At 50.0% G+C, this 18,837-nt stretch overlaps 1 pseudogene; it reads right to left on the bottom strand.

The window, feature by feature from the left end:
* Positions 1-14,189: 14,189 nt before the first annotated feature.
* The window catches only part of LOC133361492 (cytochrome b5-like), an 8,861-nt pseudogene continuing 4,213 nt past the window's right edge, over positions 14,190-18,837 (bottom strand).

Here is an 18,837-nt window from a genome sequence, read left to right as displayed (position 1 = left end):
TCGCCTGGTGTGCAGGAGGTCGTGGGTTCGATCCCGACCCCGATGCCTGCTGTTGTATATTTGCAGTTTGCAGTGTCTCCTCTCTCTCTCATCATCATCACGGTGGCTATGAGATGTTAACTACCTCGCCTGGTATGCAGGAGGTCGTGGGTTCGATCCCGACCCGATGCCTGCTGTTGTATATTTGCAGTTTGCAGTGTCTCTATCTCTCTCTCATCATCATCACGGTGGCTATGAGATGTTAACTACCTCGCCTGGTATGCAGGGGTCGTAGGTTCGATCCCGACCCTCACGCCTGCTGCTGTATATTTGAAGTTTGCGTGTCTCGCTCTCTCTCCGTAGTGAAATGTTAACTCTCGCCTGGTATACAGGAGGTCGTAGGTTCGATCCCAACCCTGACGCCAGCTGTGTGAGTTTGCGTGTCTCTCTCTCCCCGTGGTGAGATGTTAACTACCTCGCCTGGTATACAGGAGGTCGTGGGTTCGATCCCAACCCTGACGCCAGCTGTGTGAGTTTGTGTGTGTCTCTCTCCCGTGGTGAGATGTTAACTACCTCGCCTGGTGTACAGGAGGTCGTAGGTTCGATCCCAACCCTGACGCCAGCTGTGTGAGTTTGCGTGTGAGTTGTGTGTGTCTCTCTTCCCCGTGGTGAGATGTTAACTCCCTCGCCTGGTATACATGAGGTCGTAGGTTCGATCCCAACCCTGACGCCAGCTGTGTGAGTTTGCGTGTCTCTCTCCCCGTGGTGATATGTTAACTACCTCGCCTGGTGTACAGGAGGTCGTAGGTTCGATCCCAACTCTGACGCCAGCTGTGTGAGTTTGCATGTGAGTTTGCGTGTGTCTCTCTCCCGTGGTGAGATGTTAACTACCTCGCCTGGTATACAGGAGGTCGTAGGTTCGATCCCAACCCTGACGCCAGCTGTGTGAGTTTGCGTGTCTCTCTCTCCCCGTGGTGAGATGTTAACTACCTCGCCTGGTATACAGGAGGTCGTAGGTTCGATCCCAACCTGACGCCAGCTGTGTGAGTTTGCGTGTATCTCTCTCCCGTGGTGAGATGTTAACTACCTCGCCTGGTATGCAGGAGGTCGTAGGTTCGATCCCACCCCTGTCGCCAGCTGTGTGAGTTTGCGTGTCTCTCTCTCCCCGTGGTGAGATGTTAACTACCTCGCCTGGTATGCAGGAGGTCGTAGGTTCGATCCCATCCCTGACGCCAGCTGTGTGAGTTTGCGTGTCTCTCTCCCCGTGGTGAGATGTTAACTACCTCGCCTGGTATACAGGAGGAAATAAAACATAATAAAATAATTCTCTTCGACAGACCTGCTCTCCCACCTGAGGACGGCTGCTTGCGTTGTGGCCGAAACGTCGTGAGAATAATTTTATTATGTTTATTTTTATTATTTTTTTATTTCCATTCTACGTGACTTTTCCAAAAGAACCAAGAAGATGAATCCCTGCAGTCACGAAAGCTTTAAATCGAAAAATTGATTTGTTTAGTTTAGTAAAAGGTAACGAGTCGGCACAAACGGTGTGGGAGTGCAGGTGGGTGCATCGGTCAGTCATCTTAAATCCACTTGGGTCTCTTCCGTGACTTCCTCCTGCCAGCACGGTGAGCTGACGTCACCGGCCGCCTTTGTCTCCCCTGTGGCGATGTTCACACGACGTACCAGCTACTCAATGGAGGCTGAGTCGACCTAGGGGAGGCCCTGGACCGCGTCAGATAATCGTCACCGGTGGTGGTGGCCGCGAGCGGCGCGCTCATCGCTCCACACCGCTCACACGCACGCAAAGACAAAGATCCCCGTATAGCCTTGACAGACTGCAAGGGGCAAGTGCTGTTAGCGAGCAGCACCTATGAAGGCCGGCACGGCACACGAGGGGGTGGGTGGCCAGCACCACGCCGGGCCGCCTTTGTCTCCCCAGTGGCGATGTTTACACACCGCACCAGGTACTCATTTGAGTCGACACTTGTGAGTTTCAATCGGGGGGGGCAGCATTTAAATTAATTAACGAAAGAGGGGGGGAGGGGCGGTGTGGGGAGCGCGGTATGGAAAGGGGGGGGGGGGTCATATGAGGACGCGCTCAAGGTGTTGAGTGTTCAGTGCGCGTGTTGTGTCAATATCGCCACTGGGGAGACAAAGGCGGTCGGGCGTGGTCGCTGGCCGTGTCCGGCCTTCATAGGTGCTCGCTAACAGCACTTGCCCCAACAGTCGCTTAAGGCTACACGGAGGATCTTTGTCTTTGTTAGTGCAAGGGTAGTCGCATGTGCTTGTGGAGCGGTGGTGTAGCGGTTAGCGCGCTGCGCTACGAACCGGCGGACCCGAGTTCGATTCCCGCTCACGGCCATGAACACCATCGCCACTGGGGAGACAAAGGCGGCCGGGCGTGTTTGCTGGCCACACACCCGCTCGTGTGCCCGTGGCCGGCCTTCACAGGTGCTGCTCGCTAACAGCACTTGCCCCAACAGTCCGTTGCGGCTATACGGGGGATCTTTGTCTCTGTGTACGTGTGTACAAGTGTATACGTCAGAAACAAAGATCCCCTGTATAGCTTCAACTGAGAGTTGGGGCAAGTGCTGTTAACGAGCAACACTTGCTTGCCGGGTAGAGCGCGCGAGTATGGTGCAGACCCGCGGTGTATCACCATACCCGGCCGCCTTTGTCTCCCCAATGCTGAGTTGTTCACACCAGATGACTTACTCCACCGGAACTAATTCATTCCCCCTCTGTCTCGCACACTGCGATGTCATCCGTGGGGAAACGACGTGACACCTCTGTGGACCAAAAAAACGCTTCATAGCTCATCGGATTTTTGCAGTCTAAATGGAGATTAATGTATTTATTTATTTGTTCGTTCTTTCTTTCTCCGGTATAACAAAGTGCAGCGCGTGCTGACCGCTACGCCGCCATTCACGCAGTCTGGCTCTTTCGGTAAAGTCACGGAGATTAATAAAAGTGAATATAATAATAAATAATAAAATACAAATAATAAAAAACAAAAACCGCTAATGTAGACTGTAGCCTGGTTCTATGTAGACTGTAGCCTGGTTCTATGTAGACTGTAGCCTGGTTATTAAGATGGGTGAGTGTACTGGCAGTCTATAATGTAGACTGTAGCCTGGTTATTAAGCTGGGTGAGTGTACTGACAGTCCATAATGTAGACTGTAGCAATGGTTAAGCTGGGTGAGCGTACTGGCAGTTTAGAATGTAGACTGTAGCCTGGTTATTAAGCTGGGTGAGTGTACTGGCAGTCTGTAATGTAGACTAGCCTGGTTATTAAGCTGGGTGAGTGTACTGGCAGTCTATAATGTAGACTGTAGCCTGGTTATTAAACTAAGTGAGTGTACTGGCAGTCTATAATGTAGACTGCAGCCTTGTTATTAAGCTGGGTGAGTGTACTGACAGTCTACAATGTAGACTGCAGCCTTGTTATTAAGCTGGGTGAGTATACTGACAGTCTATAATGTAGACTGTAGCATGGTTCTAAATCTGAGTGAGTGTACTGGCAGTCTATAATGTAGACTGTAGCCTGGTTATTAAGCTGGGTGAGTGTACTGACAGTCTATAATGTAGACTGTAGCCTGGCTATTAAGCTGGGTGAGTGTACTGACAGTCTATAATGTAGACTGTAGCAATGGTTAAGCTGGGTGAGAGTACTGGCAGTATATATGTAGACTCTAGCCTGGTTATTAAGCTAGGTGATTGTACTGGTAGTCTATAATGTAGACTGTAGCCTGGTTCTTAATCGGAGTGAGTGTGCTGGCAGTCTATAATGTAAACTGTAGCCTGGTTATTAAGCTGGGTAAGTGTACTGGCAGTCTATAATGTAGACTGTAACCTGGTTCTTAATCGGAGTGAGTGTACTGGCAGTCTATAATGTAGACTGTAGCCTGGTTATTAAGCTGGGTGCGTGTACTGCCAGTCTATAATGTAGTCTGTAGCCTGGTTATTAAGCTTGGTGAGTGTACTGGCAGTCTATAATGTAGACTGTAGCCTGGTTATTAAGCTGGGTGAGTGTACTGACAGTCTATAATGTAGACTGTAGCCTGGTTATTAAGCTGGGTGAGTGTACTGGCAGTCTATAATGTAGACTGTAGCAATGGTTATTAGGTTTGGTGAGTGTACTGGCGGTCTATAATGTAGACTGTAGCAATTGTTAAGCTGGGTGAGCGTACTGGCAGTTTATAATGTAGACTGTAACCTGGTCATTAAGCTGGGTGAGTGTACTGGCGGTCTATAATGTAGACTGTAGCCTGGTTATTAAGCTGAGTGAGCGTACTTGCAGTCTATAATGTAGACTGTATCCTGGTTATTAAGCTGGGTGAGTGTACTGGCAGTTTATAATATAGACTGTAGCCTGGTCATTACGCTGGGTGAGTGTACTGGCAGTCTATAATGTAGACTGTAGCCTGGTTATTAAGTTTGGTGAATGTACTGGCAGTCTATAATGTACACTATAACAATGATTAAGCTGGGTGAGTGTACTGGCAGTCTACAATGTAGACGTATTATTGGTTCTTTCAGTTTCTCACGAACGGCATTTGCCCCATCGGCCTAGGACTGGACGATCCGTATCCGTCACACAAGAAGCATCGACCACCGTCACCCCAACTCCGGTCATCCTCGCAGCAACAGCAGCGGCGGCTTCTGCGGCCGTCTGGAACGCTCTTCCTTTCCGATATTAGGAAGCCGTCCGAGCTAGGCACTTTTAAATCATCATCATCATCTAGATTGATAAACGAATTTCTTTAGTACGCAGCCAACCGCGCTAACCTCCGATTAGCGCCGTTGGCTACGTACGGTGCGAAAGAATATCAACATACGTGTGTACACATCTTACTGTTAAAACGTGGTCCTGTACTACCCCCTGGTGAATCTTCAATGTAATTACAGCCTCGTGCCTGCCGTGGTGCGGTGGGGAGCGGTGGCGCAGCAGTTAGCGCGCTGCGCTACGAACCAGGCCACTCGAGTTCGATCCCGGCTCATGATCAATAACAGTGACGATTATCTGAACCGGTCCTGGGCCTCCCCTAGGTCGACTCAGCCTCAAATGAGTACCTGGTGCGGTGAGCAGTAAACATCGCCACTGGGGAGACAGAGGGTCGGGCGTGGTGCTGGCCACCCACCCCTTTGCGTGCCGTGCCGGCCTTAATAGGTGCTCGCTAACAGCACTTGCCCCTACAGCCTGTTCAGGCTATACGGGGGATCTTAGTCTTTGTGTCCCTCGTGCGCCAGTGCCCGGCCTCCATCGGTGCTGCTTCTCTCCCCCAACAGCACTTGCCCCAACAAGTCTGCTAAGGCTACATGGGGGATCTTTGTCTTTGTATTGGGGCGAGTACGTCGGAACTTGCAATGCAGAGGTCGCCGCGTCGAACTCCCGGCACGGAAGTTGAAACAATCGTGGAAGTTTATTAAACCCTCCAACCCCACCGCCTTTGTCCGCGTGTGATGGGGTAAAGTGTGGGGGTACTGCCCCTTCTAAAATATTTTGTTTTATTTGCCATAAATGACGTCACGCGATTTTGGACTATTTTTGACCCCCCCCCCCCTCGTCACACGGCGTCACAAAAAGTCAGACCCCCCTCTGCCCCCCCCCCCAAAATCATATTTCCATTTTGAAAATAAAACATGCTTCAAATCGCTTTAAACTATTGTCATTGTAGTGCGTATTTAATGTGGCGCTGCACTCCGATGTTGTAGGAGTGTTGTTATAACAATTAGTGTTGTTGTAACAATTCTATATTATTTAAAGTTGTGCATTTGATGTGACGTCACATTTCTCAACCCCACCCCCTCCTCGTCACAGATCGTCACAAATCTCTGACCCCCTCCCCCCCCCTAGGTACGTGACGTCATTTATGAACGGCCCCTAAGACCCGTTGAGCTCTTTTTGCAGAGCGGCTTCTCGTTATCGCGTGGATATGTACAGCGGGCAAATACTCTAACACGCGTGACGTTGATTCTGAATGTGGAGGGAAACACCGGGGGACCCGGAGAAAAATCCACGCGACCACGGGGAGAGAGAGACACGCAAACTCTAAATATACAGCAGCAGGCGTCAGGGTCGGCATCGAACCCACGACCTCCTGTATACCAGGCGAGGTGGTTAACATATCCTAGCCACCGTGATGATGATGAGAGAGACACGCAAACTCCAAATACACAGCAGGCGTAATGGTCGGGATCGAACCCACGACCTCCTGTATACCAAGCAAGGTAGTTAACATCTCATAGCCACCGTGATGATGATGAGAGAGAGACACGCAAACTCCAAATATACAGCAGGCGTCCGGGTCGGGATCGAACCCACGACCTCCTGTACACCACGCGAGGTGGTTAACATCTCGCCACTGGAGCCATGCATTTGCACCTACATTGAAAACTCTTCCCAAGACGTCCGGGCAAGCATGGAAGAGTAGGCCAAATACAACCTAGAGCTGGGGCCCTGCGCGATGATACCACAACCACGTGACTTTTCTATTGTATTGTGCGCGGTGCTCTCAGCACCACAGCGCGTGGATTTGTAACGATTTGTAACGTTTTGTTTCTTTTGTTTGCTGGTGACTTTGTGTATTTCATATTGAAATCGCCTCCAGTGCTTCTGCTGCTGGCGGCAATAAAAGTTGTTTAAAGTCAAAAGTCTCTCTCTCTCTCTGCCCCTCTACAAGGTGGGAGGCTAGCATAGGAATTGAACAAGCAATTGCACAGCTGCGCCTTTACGTGTATGTATGTTGAACTTCTTTCGCACCGTACGGAGGCCAACCGTGCTAATCGGAGGTGAGCGGGGGAAGGTTTGGGGGGGTGGGGTTGGGGGGGTGTTGGTGGAGGTAGGAGAGAGGGGAGGGTTCAGGTTTGAACATGTTGCGACTACCATGGACACGCGTTCAAAAGGTTTACAAGACTATTTCCATTCTCGTCACGTGATCATCTTGAATGTGCCGGCTCAAAACAAACCACCGAACACATCTCAACTGAGCAACACGCGAGGCATTGATTTATTTATTTTAAAATACATTTCTCCCCCTGGTAAGTTTAAAAATGCCATCGCTATACACGACAGCAGTCTTAAATATAATCACATTATTAGTTAAGGTCATCGGTTTTCGGTGAGTTCCACGGACGGAACATTGACAGTTTTAACACCGAGTCGGCTTTCGCAACCATTGACATCCATAATAGAGGTGTTTTGTTTGGGGTTAGATCGCGAAACAGGAGGATTACCCCACAAGATCTGTCTGTCCGCCCGATGATGCCGAAACGTCGTACTCAGATTGTAAATGTTGTGGATTTGCTCTCCAACACGCAACCGGTGGTGCTGTACTAGTAACGAATTGGCCACGTTCTGTTTACGTGACAACCCTTACTGATTGACTGTGTCGGGTGGTGGCGGGTTTAACGACACACATTTATATATTTAAGCGATCTAACTCACACACACAAAAACACCTGTATTATAGAACATCTTTAAACGAAACTCTTTCACAGCTTCTTCCCACGGCAGTCAAAGCGAGAGTGGGACAATCTTTCACCCCTCTACACTACTTCATCTCTGAACGCCGCGCACCTAGCCTGGCACAGGCACTGATAATGACGGCACGACGTCCGACGTTTCGCTCCACGTGCCGGAAGCTTCTTCGGGGGGGGCGGGGGGGGGGTGAATGAATACGCCGTCTCGTGTTGTATGTTAAACTTCTTAATTCTAGATTTGAAGCTTTCGTGACTGCAAGGATTCATACTCTTAGTTCTTTCGGTAAAGTCACGTAGGTAAAAAATGAAATTAAAATTAATAAAGAATAAAATATAATTCACGAAGTTTCGGAGGCAACACAAGTCTCCGTCATCAGGGGACCGTCACAGCCAGATTTGCGTCGTGATTTTTATTTCATTTTTTATTAATTTTTATTTAATTTTTTACCTACGTGACTTTACCGAAAGAACTATGAGTATGTTAAATTTCTTCTTTCGCGCACCCGTACGTAGCCATGCGTGCTAACCGGAGGTCTGTGTGGGAGGTAACGCAAGTAACTCGGAAATAGCTCAATACCCGTGCATACCTGGGGGGCTTACACGGGTACCCGGAGGTCACGAATCGCTCGTGCGTCTATTTACTTGTTCTTTTTAAATCCTTTATATTAAGTTCGCTTGCTTGCTTGCGTGCTTGCTTGCTTACGACCGTGCAAATCTTTCGGTCGTTTTTTAACCCACTTCCCGTCATCCAATCGAGCTGACATTTTGCACACAGACTCGTTGTGCGTGACAATTAATTTTCGTGAAAAAATGTATCCCAAATTTTACACTGTTTAGGGAAAAATAATTAAATATTAATTACCAATTGCTTAATGGTGGCAGACAATCATCTGACCCATAGGTGGTAGCCATCTCAAGCCAGCGGACGAGAGGGCTCTAGCCGCCACGCATATAAAGGATTTAGAGTGAAAAACTTTGTTTTTACGGGTTAATTTTTTCCTTTTACTCGACCAGCTAAGGCCCACCGAGCAATGCAGCTCGTTTACAGAAGCGACCTGGCCATATAAATGTAAGCTCGACGACAAAACGGCTCCCCCATCGCGTGGAAATTTACAGCAGCCAAAACCTCTGAGCGCGTGACGTTCTTCACGCAGCAACCGACTGGCTGGCGATTGGCGACAACTGGCTTGCCGCACACGTGGCCTGCAAACCAGTCACCGTGGGTGGCAGCGAGGGTCGGTGGTTCACCGCACAGACGTTGTCCTGACGGAATTTCTATGGCGCCTGAACCAAAGGCGCTTTACACAGAATTAACGACGGCACGACGTACGAATGTCGTGGTCGTGGTGGTGGTAGAAGTGGAAAAAATAAAATAAGAGGAAGCAATGGGGGTGTAATCTGTGAAGATGTGTGAATGCGGTGAAAGCGAAGTTGATGATAGCGAATGATTAATGGATTTAATGATTGGGGTTACATTTCTCTACACACACGCGTGACGTTGATTCTAAATGTGGAGCGAAACACTGGAGGACCCGGAGAAAAATTCACACGACGACCACGATGAGAGACACCGCCAACTCCAAATATACAGCAGCAGGCGTCAGGGTCAGGATCGAACCCACGACCTCCTGTAGAACAGGCGAGGTGGTTAACATCTCCTAGCCACCGTGATGATGAGAGAGAGACACGCAAACTCCAAAATACAGCAGCAGGCGTCAGGGTCGAGATCGAACCCACGACCTCCTGTATACCAGGCAAGGTGGTTAACATCTCCTAGCCACCGTGATGATGATGAGAGAGACACGCAAACTCCAAAATACAGCAGCAGGCGTCAGGGTCAGGATCGAACCCACGACCTCCTGCATACCAGGCGAGGTGGTTAACATCTCCTAGCCACCGTGATGATCGTGAAAGAGAGACACGCAAACTACAAACATACAGCAGCAGGCGTCAGGGTCAGGATCGAACTCATAACCTCCTGCATGGAGGGGGGGGGGGGTGCAGAGCTTTATCCGGGAACTCGAGTTTCCGGCCTGACTAAGCAGAAGTTCTTCCGTTTCCTGCCAGCAAGGCCCCCGGCACCGCGCGGCGTAAAACGTCGGACGTCGTTCCGAGCGACGCGTTGGCGAGAGGAGGTCACGAACGACAGGGGAGGGAACAAAACAAATGAACCCGTAAAAACAAAGTTTTTCGCTATAAATCCTTTATGTGCGTGGCGGCTAGAGTCCTCTCGTCCTCTGGCTTGAGATGGCTGCCACCTATGGGTCAGATGATTGCCTGCCACCATTAAGCAATTGGTAATTAAATATAAAAAAATGTCAGCTCGATTGGATCACGGGAAGTGGGTTATAAAACGACCGAAAGATTTGCACGGTCGTAAGCGCGCAAGCAAGCAAGTGAACTTAATATAAAGGATTTTTTAAAAATCACCGATGGCGCACGTCGAGCGAGCCGTGGAACGCAGTCACGGTTTCACACAAAAAAAAAATCCCCCAGCGCGTTTCATGGGACTCGGGGTCCGCCTTCTCTTCATCCCGGGGGGGGGTCGGCAACGAAAATAACGACAAGAGGCAGTGTGTGTGTGTGTGCGTTAAGCCGAATTCGGTACAACCAAAAAAACACCTCCGTGTTTTTCAGAGCCGCGACTCCGCGTCAATAACGTGACGAGGCCGTCATTTAAAGAGCCGCAGATTTGCAGACCCCCCTCCTCCTCCTCCTGGGTTTTCCTGTCCACGGCTGCCCCCCCCCTACCTGGTTCTGCAATACGAGATGCGCCCGCTTCGTCCGCTCCAACGCGGTTCGGCAGACGCGATGGAGTCACCGAAGCGAGCCGCGTCTTTACCACCTGCTCACGTGGTCCCGGTATTGCACGCGACGTGAATTTGTCGTCATCCTACACATTTACCGGACTAGTTGTATTTGACACGATACATGGCTGGGGTTGATGTAAGGTGACAATACAGTAAAAGGATGGGTGTCGTATTACGAACCGTGAACCAACCTCCCCCCCCCCCTGAGTTTTCCCCACAATGCCTTTGAGTTTGCAGTTCGCAGATTTGCAGATCGCGGATTTTGCCGACTGCGGCTATTTTCAAGGACGTAACCGGACCCGCCGCGGCGGGCGATGGGGGTTTTCCGGATTGAGCACAAACACAAGTCGGGTCGCCCTCAAAGCCAGAAAGTTTCGTCCGCTGCTGGCCTGCGCCTCTCACAGCCTCGACAATTTTCATCGGGGGGGGGGGGGGGGTTCCTACGCATCTCCCAGTGCGTTGACTGCCGCCAAAGACGCGGTCAGCGGCACTGTTAACCCTTTGCGGGCCCCGTTCCCGTCTGAATCTCGGGCCGCACATGCGGCTCTGCGTTCTTCTTGGTTCTTTCGGTAAAGTCACGTAGAATGGAAATAAAAAATAATAAAACATAATAAAATAATTATCACGACGTTTCGGCCACAAAGAATTATTTAATTGTTTTATTTTTATTATTTTATTATTTCCATTCTACGTGACTTTACCGAAAGAACCAAGAAGATGAATCCCTGCAGTCACGAAAGCTTTAAATCGAAATTTAACGGCTCTGCGTTCGTTTTACTCAGAGGGGCCGTAGCGCCGTTGTTCTTAAAGACATTGTTACTCACCGCAGAGAACTGTAGCGAACCGCCCGCAGCTCTACGATAGCCGGCACCAAACCGTGCCACATGCCGAGCCTCGGTACCGATAAACTTATTTTATTTCATAATTCCTGTTTCTGTTGATGATTTTAACGTACGTCATCGTAACGGAATCAGATGGAAAAAACTGATGACGTCCACGTACGTCATCGGAACAGGAAAGGGTTCATATATCTTCTTGGTTCTTTCGGTAAAGTCACGTAGAAGGGAAGTAATAAAATAATAAAAATAAAACATAAAATAATTCTCACAACGTTTCGGCCATAACGCAAGCAGCCGTCCTCACCTCACCTGAGGACGGCTGCTTGCGTTGTGGCCGAAACGTCGTGAGAATTATTTTATTATGTTTTATTTTTATTATTTATTACTTCCCTTCGACGTGACTTTACCGAAAGAACCAAGAAGGGTTAATATAACCGCGCGCGATTGGCCACATCCCTTTACGACCGTCTGCCTGGCCAACCGGATTACGTTTCATCTGCTCAAACCCGAGCTATTGATGCTGTGATATTTACATTGCCTTTGCGCTGTCCGCCTTTTGGCGTTGTTCTCTGATCTAACACCAGTGGGAAGGCCCTAAAGGAGGCCGTCTCTGGCGTAGGCCAATCCGTTTCAAAGACAATGCCATCTATTATCAGTGCATGTTTGTTTTGCATATTTTACCACAAATGCGTGTGGTTAATGCAGACTTGATGCCTTGCAATAGGTGTGTGTCTATTTGGTGTTGAACACCTTGTCACCTCCTGATTTATTGCCAGGAAGGCAAAAAAAAAACTATTCTTTTTTATCGGGATACGTTTTGTTAAGTTTCAACTCAAAAAAACGTTAAGTCTCTTTGCGAACAAATATATAGAAATATATACGAACACCGCTGGTCACGTTGGTTACATTATTGTAAAAGAAATTCACAAATTTGATCGACGATTTTTTTTTAAGACGACCAAGCCGAGGCGCTGGAGCCGGCACCGCTGAGAAGTCCGGGTTCCAATCCTGCCCTGCAATGAGAACCAGACTTCTCAAGTCTCGCGAGGCGATGGCCCTCAGCCTGGTCGCCAATTACTTTGTGTAAAAAAAAAAACATAACCACGATTACATTCAATTTGGTTCTGCACTTAGTTTAGCCGAATTCCACCCCTGACAATTCACGATATCATTTTGGTTGTCGCGTGGACGAATATTTTCTCTGCAGCAGGGGCAGGCAAGAAAGTACCGCCCTGCCCCCCCCCCACCCCCATAGTGTTTCAATTCATTTTTTAAAAAGTTACTATGAAGGGATCTCACAAGATGTTCTATGATATCCGCTTCCGCAGGCCATTCAAAGACAAAAGATCCCCCGTATAGCCTGAACAGACTGTTTGGAGCGAGTGCTGTTATAGCGAGCACCTATCAAGGACCACTCTCACGCACACACACACGCGCGCGCACACGCACGCCGTTCTGGGTTTTAATACAAAGGGCGGCTGAAACCGGGCGTCAAACCCAGGGAATGCCAGCTCAGTGTCTCTGACCCCTGAGCCAAACGGCCCGTACCTGGGCTCAATAAACCCGACGCAGCAACCAATGTTTGGGCTCGCCAGTGGGCAGGCTAGCGGTGTAAAAAGCTAAACTCATAACTATTTTTATTTTACCGGCTAAGGCCCACCGAGCTGTATAGCTCTCTTCAGAATTGAACTGGCCACAATTTACAGCTCCACCAAAGTGGCTTATCATCATCATCGTGGAAATTCATCGCAGCCAAATACTCTGAACGTGCGACGTTGATTCTGAATGTGGAGGGGACAAAAATCCGGAAGATCCGGAGAGAAAAAAAAATCCGAGCGACCACGGGGAGAGAGAAACGCACCTCGAAATACACAGCAAGCGTCAGGGTCTGGATCGAACCCACGACCTCCTGCACACCAGGCGAGATAGTTAACATCTCCTAGCCACCGTGATGATGATGATGAGAGACATGCAAACTCCAAATATACAGCAGCAGGCGTCAGGGTCTGGATCGTCTCAACCCCACGACCTCTGCACACCGGGCGAGATAGTTAACTCTCCTAGCCACCGTGGCAAAGCAGGGAGAGAGAGCGAGCCCCTAGGGCTAATGCAGGGAGAGGTGGGCGAGGTGGGCACATGTTTCCATGTTTCTCGTCGGCCTCTCCTCTGGAGGGAGAAGACGGGGGGGCTGGAAACAGCTGGGTACTCAGGCACGCAGTTGATGTCGGGTAGTCCGCAGCCTGTTCTGCCGACGGTACTGCGCCGGCTGAAGGGGCAACCCGAGTAGCTGTAGTCCTTGCGCAGCGTGGCAGGGCTAAGCAGGTAGCACGCTGGGTCTGGTGACGAGTCCTCGGGCTAGCGCGGGGGTCGGCAATGGAAATAACATTTTTTTTTTATTCGGTAAAAATAAAATCGATCTCTCAAGAGCCGCGCAATGCACGTGGTCAATACGAGATGGTGGTGGTCCTCAATAAATAACGTACACGAAGCGCTTCCTCTAAAGGGCTGCATGCTGCTCAAGAGCCGCAGGTTTTGCCGACCCCTGGGCTAGAGCCGGTAGTGCAGAGTGGGTCACGCGCCTTAGCTGGGAAGGCTAGCCGGCGGGACTGGCCGAGCGTCAGGTCTGTGTGCTGATAGGTGCGGGGTGGCAGGGCTGAGTTGGTAGGGTCAGGTCCTGGTACAACAGGGTGGCAGGGCTGAGCTGGTAGTGCAGAGTTGGTACTCAAGGTTTTTTTTTTGAAAAATTATTGTGAATCTGAGTCCACGAGTCCTCCGTTCAATTGTGCTTCTCGATTTGCATCGGTTGCCGCTCCCGGCACTTGTTTTTACGCTTGTGTGAGGCACGACATCGGCGTAATGAATGATGATGATGATGACAAGTCTTGGTTGAGGATAGCTGGGCTTTGTTGGTAGCTAGTTGCGGGCCGAGTTCTGAGTCATTGTGTCGAGTGGCTGGGCTAGGCTGCGAGTGAAGGTTCAGCGTACGGAATGCCGAGCTCCCGAGGCCTCGTACAGGCTGGCCGGGCTGGCTGGAAAGTTCCCGCGTGGCTCCCGCGTGGCTCCCGCGTGGCCCCGCTAGGCCCTGCGGTAGTAGCGCCAGGCGACCACCAACCCGACCGCCACCGCCGGCGCCAGCCACAGCCAGCAGCAGCTGGAACCACACGGAGCCGGCGCAACAGCGCGACGGGGAGACGGACGTTAGCCACGGTTCATCATCGTCATCATAATCATCATGGTCGTCATAATCGTCATCATGGTCATCATCGTCGTGGTCATCGTCGTCGTCGTCGTCATCATCATCGTCATCGTGGTCATCATCGTCGTGGTCATCGTCGTCGTCGTCATCATCATCATCGTCTTCGTCGTCATTATCAGCCATCATCATCGTCGTCATTGTCGTCGTCATCATCATCGTCGTCATTGTCGTCATCATCATCATCACGTGGTCATTGTCATCGTCGTCGTCATCGTCATCAGTCATCATCATCATCGTGGTCATCGTCGTCGTCATCATCATCGTCATCATCGGGAAATTTAGTTGCGACTAGGAGTCTACTACCGCTATTTATTTTTTACCAGGTAAGGCCCCACTGAACTATGTTGTCTTTTTCAGAAGTGACACTTGTACATAAATGATAGCTCAACAAAGTGGCCTATCATCACGTGGAAATCTAGAGCAGCCAAATGATGTGAACGCATGTCGACTGTAAATGTGGAGGGAGAAACCGGAGGACCCGGAGAAAAACCCACGCGACCACGGTAAGAGAGAGACACGCAAACTCCAATGATACAGCAGGCATCTGGGTCGGGACCGAATCCACGACCTCCTGCACACAAGGCGAGGGAGATAACATCTCACCACCGCGGTACCACCTACACCACTACTCCTCAGGCCCACTGCGAATACAATAATCGATTATAGGACGGAATCATGATCTCCAAACAACCCCCGGCCACCACAGTTAGATTAAAACTTTTCACAGCTCAAACGATGATGTAAACAATATCGACCTTGGTTCGGATCCGGGTTGCAGCCACTGCCCGTGATTATACCGAGTTCTCAACCAGTCACCAATGACTGAACAACAACAACAAGTTCTAAAAATTAACAATTAAATTGCGTTCTGCACTTCATTTAGCTCAATTCCAGCTGTGAGAATTAATCTGTAAGCAGGGGCGGGTGAGAGAAAGTGCCGCTCCCCGGACCGTGCGGACGAGAAGCGACGTGAAAGGTTCTGCGACGGATGCTTCCGGCCTCACGGCGCGAGTAAAAATTGTGTGGGGGGGTAATGACGAAAGTAAGAACAGATTAAATTTCGATTTAAAGCTTTCGTGACTGCAGGGATTCATCTTCTTGGTTCTTTCGGTAAAGTCACGTAGAAGGGAAATAATAAAATTAAAAAAATAAAATAAATTTCTTTTATTATGTTTTATTTTTATTATTTAGAAGGGAAGTAATAAAATAATAAAAATAAAACTTAATAAAATAATTATATTTTATTACTTCCTTCTACGTGACTTTACGAAAGAACCAAGAAGAAATAAAACAACTTTTATTTTATTTATAATGTAGAAGGAAGCAAAGACGTGAAACTTGCGGAGCACGCACCATTTGGCGGACCTCGGCGAGGAGCACCCCGGTATTTTCTTCGCCTAGAAAACAGAAATCGGGGGGGGGGGGGGGGGGGGCGGCAGAGAGGTTAACTACCTCCCCTGGTATACAGGAGGTCGTGGGTGCGATTCTTACCCGGACGATGTCTGTTTGCATCTCTCTCTCTCCCTCTACCCGTGGTCACGAGGATTTATCTCTGTGTCCGCCGTTTTTTTCCCTCCACATTTAGCATCAACGTCACGCGTTCCCCGAGTGTTTGGCCGCTGTAAATGTTCCACGTGACGATAAGCCACTTTGTCGCGCTATCATGATGTGTGGCGAGGTCACTTATGAACAAGTATAACCCGTAAAAACAAAGTTTTTCACTATAAATCCTTTATATGCGTGGCAGCTAGAGTCATCTCGTCCTCTGGCTTGAGATGGCTGCCACCTATGGGTCAGATGATTGTCTGCCAGTATTATGCAATTGGTAATTCAATATTTAATTTGTTTTCCCTAAACAGTGTACAATTTTGGAAATTTTCACGAACATTAATTGTCTCGCACAACGAGTGTGTGCAAAATGTCAGCTCGATTGGATCACGGGAAGTGGGTTAAAAAACGATCGAAAGATTTGCACGGTCGTAAGCAAGCAAGCACGCAAGCAAGCGAACTTAATATAAAGGATTTAAAAAGAGCTACGTAGCAGCAGCTCAGTTGGGGCCTTACCTGGTCAAATAAAAAAAAAAATTGCAGTTTAGTTTTACTAGTAGGAACCTCCTGGTTACACCAGCCCACAGGGAATTATTGTGTCTGTCCGTCGTGCATCCAAAATGGGAGGGGTGGGCTGGGTGGAGAGGGGAGGGTGGGGAGGGGCTGGGTTGGGAGGGTGGGAGGGTGGGGCTGGGTGGGGGAGGGGCTGGTCACCCCGTGGTGCCCTTATAAAACTCAACGTTTAACCTACTCACGCCCACTTGTGTCCGCCCTCACAGTCAGCCATTTGCAGAATACACCACGCCGCCGTTGACCCTGGCCATTGACCGAGCAACCCAACGTTCCTACCAGCTCCCTCCGCAGAACAATGTGTTTAGGGCAACCGGGTCATCTCCCGCGCGAGAAGCAGCAGACTCGGCACGAAGCGCACACGGCGGTTCACCGGCACGAGGTGTCAGAGCCGAGCCGAGATTGGCAGTGCCAGCTTGGTGCTAAGTTCTCGCACGTCGATGGCTACACGAACGCCGCTCGATCAATTATCGAGACACTCCTCGCTCGATCGGGAAGGCGGCGCCGACCGCAAAAACACGCCAACAAGTACTACTGCTAACTACTATTTTTCTTTTACAGATGTCCAGTAAGTATTTTTTTTTAAGTCGAACTTGTAGTGCATCGAGTGTGGCACAGCAGGGTTAACATATTTGGTGCTGTCGGTGTGGACCAGAGGGATTTAGAACTCTGCGCGTTGATGCCTTTCTTACCTGCGGCCTTTCCGACGTTGACCCTTCCTGCAAAAGATAACCGACAATGTTAACCACGATGGTAACCACGATGGTAACGTACACACACACTTACCGCGTGATCTCACAACGCGTTTGTTCTACAAAGCAGATCTTCCCCAAGGGAACACTTTTCGCTGAGTTCAATTCCACTCACAGCCAAGATTGTCGATGGATATACCTGAACCGGTTCTGGACCTCCCCTAGGTCGACTTGGCCTCAAATGAATACCTGGTGCGGTGTGAGGAAAAGTCGGCCAGGCGTGGTGTTGGTCACCGCTCTTCGTGTGGAGTGCCGGCCTTCGTAGGTGCTACTCGCTAACAGCACTTGCTCCAAAAGTCTGTTAAGGCTATAAGATAGGGGATCTTTGTTTTTGCGTCTGCTTGGAGTCTCTGTGCGAGTCTCTGTGTGAGTGAGTCTCACTGTGTGTGTGAGAGTCTGAGTGCATCCGAGTCTGTGTGTATCTCAGTGTGAGTTTGTGGAGTGAGTCTGTGTGAGTCTGTGTGAGTCTGTGTAAGTCTGTGTGAGTCTGTGTGAGTCTGTGTGTATCTCTGTGTGTATCTCTGTGTGAGTCTGTGTGTATCTGTGAGTCTGTGTGGGTGGAGTCTGTGCGAGTCTGGCAGTGAGTCTACGGTTCTGTGTGCGATTCTGCGCAAGTCTCACACTGTGTGCGAGTCTGTGAGTCTGTCTGTAATTGAGTCTGTGAGTGAGTCTATGTGTGCGCGATTCTGCGCGAGTGAATCTCCGTGTGCGAGCCCGTAAGTGTGAGTCTGTGAACAGGTGTGCCTCCAAGTGCTCCTGGCCTGGCACAGGTGCCGTGGTCATGTCACCGCCACTCGGTGGGGATTGGCGGCCTCCGTTGTTGTTGTTGTGCACATACCGTTTTCAAGCTCGCCGATGTAGTACTGCTGCATGATGTCGCGCGCGTCCCCCGAGTGACCCGCGTCTCAAACGCCTCCGTCGCGTCCTTCCCAGACTTCTCCAGCAGCACGGACTCGCCGCCGGGGTGCTGGGGACCAACGCGGACAAGTACGGTCAAACACGCTCAACACGATCAACACCATCCCAGTCAGAAGCTTACGATTCAGTGCTGGACGGGGGGAATCCGACAGGGCTGTGAAAACTCTTATTTCGCACGCGTCCAGTGTGGGAAATTAATGCGTTGATTGTATAAGTCCGAATTATCAATCTTGAGCAAGGCAGCAGCAACAACGACAACAACAAAAGAGACACAGACCACACCAAGGCAACACACAGTAGCAGTCCCTCAATAAGATGGAATGTTAAATGGCAAGGATCAGCCTCGATCCGACATTTTCCTGACAACTGCTCTCGTCGGACACTGTTAGCGAGCATCACCTACGAAGGCCGGCATGGCGCACAAGGGGGTGGGCGGTGACCGCCAACACCACGCCCAGCCGCCTTTGTCTCCCCCAGTGCCAATGTTTTATACACCGCACCAGGTGCTCATTTGAGGCCGAGTGGACCTAGGGCGGTGGTTGTTGGCCGGGAATCGAACTCGGGAGGCTGGGTTCGAGGCGCAGCACGCTAACCGCTACACAACCGTTCCCCGCAATTATTGACACACTGGCTATGAGGCTTAGATTAATTAGTTTGCAATACGGGCAAACCGATGAAA

Source organism: Lethenteron reissneri, unplaced genomic scaffold (genome assembly GCF_015708825.2).
Source record: "Lethenteron reissneri isolate LAM-NWPU_2019-01 unplaced genomic scaffold, ASM1570882v1 scaffold_1115, whole genome shotgun sequence".
Taxonomy (NCBI): Eukaryota; Metazoa; Chordata; class Hyperoartia; order Petromyzontiformes; family Petromyzontidae; genus Lethenteron; species Lethenteron reissneri.
This window is presented reverse-complemented; position numbering and strand designations above follow the sequence as displayed.